Source organism: Rhinopithecus bieti, unplaced genomic scaffold (assembly GCF_001698545.2).
Source record: "Rhinopithecus bieti isolate Rb0 unplaced genomic scaffold, ASM169854v2 scaffold_48723, whole genome shotgun sequence".
NCBI lineage: Eukaryota > Metazoa > Chordata > Mammalia > Primates > Cercopithecidae > Rhinopithecus > Rhinopithecus bieti.
Window position 1 is genome coordinate 24837 of NW_016819201.1, and position 3447 is coordinate 28283.

Here is a 3447-nt window from a genome sequence, read left to right on the forward strand (position 1 = left end):
ATTCCTTCTATCTAACTGTATGTTTGTACCCATTAAATAACCTCTCTTCATCACCCCTCATACACGCATCTTTTTTCATGGATCATTGCCTTTAGTAGTGTGTCTATGTCATCACCAAACCAGGGTCATCCAGATTTTATCTTATGTGATTTTCTAGGAGATATACTTTATATTTAAGACTGTGATCTATTTTTAGTTAATTTTTGAAAGGTATAACGTATGTATCTAGATTAATTTTTTTGCGTGTGTATGTCCAGTTGTTCCAGCATAATTTATCAGAAAGACTGTCCTTTCTCCATTGTATTGCCTTTGCTCCTTTGTCAAAGATCAGTTGACTATATTTATATGGATCTATTTCTGGGCTCTCTGTTCTGTTGCATTGCTCTCTATCTGTTGTCCTTCCTTTCACTGGTACCATACTGTCTTTGATTACTATAGCTTTACAGTTAGTCTTGAAGTCACAAAAGCATGGGATCCCCATTAGTGGATCTTCCTGGAATTTTAACTCTCAGATTTGTACACACCTAGCTTTCAGCAATTTGTGAATTACAGTTCAGATTTTCCTACCCTAGCACTGGTTCCCAAAGAGGTTTCTGTTAAAGTGTGTTGTGATTCTCTCCATCTATGACTTTCTCTTCCAATTTTTGGGACAGAGGTTTGCCTTCTGACCTCACTTCTCTTACAGATCTAGGAATAATGGTTAATTTTTCAGTTTGTTCAACTTTTTACTTGTTAGGATAGAGTGGTGACTTCCAAGCTTCATGTAGAACTGGACAACAGAAATTGAGAGGGAAATTTTTATGACAGAAGAGAGAAGAAAATTGCTGGAAGAATGACCTTGAATAGAGCAGATGGGCTATCATCTGGTAAGCAAATAGAGAAGCTGGCTTTAGATAAGAGCCTGGACAATTCATTCATAGAATAGCAGAAAAGGCAGAATTTATGTGCATAGATGCAAGTGGTATAGTAGATATAGTGATAGGAGTTTATAAAAGTTACATTCTAATTGCTATTTTTTTCAATGAAATAAGAACCAAAGTCATCAACTCAAAGCGAGTAATATGTAGGAGGTGATTATTGTTTGAGGAGAGAGGAGAATGTGTGGTATCTTTTGTTAATTAGGGTAAAATATAACACAAAATTTGCCATTTTAACCATTTTAAGTGGACATTTAAGTGTCATTAATTACATTCACACTGTTGTACATCTGTCACCACTATCTTCTTCTAAAACTTTTTATCACCTCTTATAGTTTGAGTTGTGCCCCTACAAAAGATATGTTGGAATCCTATCCCTTAATATTAATGTGACCTTATTTGGATGTAGGATCTTTATAAAAGTATTCAAATTAACATGAGATAATTAGGCTGGAATCCTAATCCAATATGATTAGTGTCCTTATAAAAAGGGGAAATTTGGACACAGAGGCAAGCACACAGGGAGAGTGCCAAGTGAAGATGAAGAAAAAGATCAGAGTGATACAAAGAAGTCAAAGAACACCAAAGATTGCCAACAAACCACCAGAAGCTAGGAGAAAGGCCTGAAACAAATCCTTCCCGTATGCCTTCAGAGGGAGCGTGGGCCTGCAGACACCTTTATCTCAGACTTCTACCCTATGGAACTGTGCAAAAATAAATGTCTGTTGTTTAAGCCATTCAGTTTGTGTTACAGCAGCCCAAGGAAATGAATACCTCATTCTAAATAGAAACTTTTAAATAATTAAGTATTTTCCTTTCCTCGGAACACTTGGTAACTTCTACTTTCTATCTCTATTAATTTGCCTATTCTAGATATATCAAATGAGTGAAATAATACAATAGTTGTCTTTTTGTGTCTGGTTTCTTTTACTTTGCATAATGTTTTCAAGGTTCATTCATGTTGTAGCATGTATCTGAACTTCATTCTTTTTCTGGCTGAAAATGTTATTATGTGTATGTATCACATTTTGTGTGTCTGTTCATCACTTGATGGATATTTGGATAGATTTAAGTCATTTGTCTTTTGTGAATAGGGCTATTAATATTATGAACACTTGAGTACAAGTTTTTGTTTAAATACCTCTTTTCTTTTTTCTTGGATATATTATCTAGGTGAAGAATGGTAAGATCATATGGTAATTCTATTTAGCTTTTTGAGGCATTGCCAAACCTTTTCCACAATGACTGCACGGTTATACATTTCCAGTAGGGTTCCAGTTTCTCCATATTCTCACCAATGCTTGTTTTTCTGTTTTTTAAAATTATACTAATCATAGGAGGTGTAAAGCAGTGTTTCAGTTTGTTTTAGATTTGCATTTCCCTAATGATTAATGATGTTGAGAATCCTTTCACGTGCATATTGACCATTTTTATGTCATTTTGGGAAAATATTTATTCAAGTTTTTGCCCATTTTAGGTTGGGTTGTCTCTTTTTGCTGTTGAGTTGTAGGAGTTCTTTATATTTTCTGAATATTAAACCCTCATCAGATAAATTATTTGCAAATGTTTTCTCCCATTCTGTTAATTTTCTTAGTGTTGTCTTTTGATGCACATTGCAAATTTTTTTAAAATCAATTTCCATTTTCTTATTTTATTATTATTATACTTTAAGTTCTGGGATACATGTGCAGAGCATGCAGCTTTGTTACATAGGTATACACGTGCCATGGTGGTTTGCTGCACCCATCAACCCATCATCTACATTAGGCATTTCTCCTAATGCTATGCCTTCCCTAGCCCTGCACCCCCCGACAGGCCCCAGTGTGTGACATTCCCCTCCCTGTTTCCATGTGTTCCCATTGTTCAACTCCCACTTGAGTGAGAACATGTAGTGTTTGGTTTTCTGTTCCTGTGTTAGTTTGCTGAGAATGATGGTTTCCAGCTTCATCCATGTCCCTGCAAAGGACATGAACTCATCCTTTTTTATGGCTGCATAGTATTCCATGGTGTATATGTGCCAAATTTTCTTTATCCAGTCAATCATTGATGGGCATTTGGGTTGGTTACAAGTCTTCGCTATTGTGAATGGTGCCACAATAAACATACGTGTGCATGTGTCTTTATAGCAGAATTATTTATAATCCTTTGGGTATATACTCAGTAATGGGATTGCTGGGTCAAATGGTATTTCTAGTTCTAGATCCTTGAGGAATCGTCACACTATCTTCCACAATGGTTGAACTAATTTACACTCCTACCAGCAGTGTAAAAGCGTTCCTATTTCTCCACATCCTTTCCAGCATCTGTTGTTTCCTGACTTTTTAATGATTGCCGTTGTAACTGGCATGAGATGGTATCTCATTGTGGTTTTGATTTGCATATCTCTAATGACCAGTGATGATGAGCTTTTTTTTCATATGCTTTCTTATGTTTGTTGGCCACATAAATGTCTTCTTTTGAGAAGTGTCTGTTCATATCCTGTGCCCACTTTTTGATGGGGTTGTTTTTCTTCTTGTAAGTTTGTTTAAGT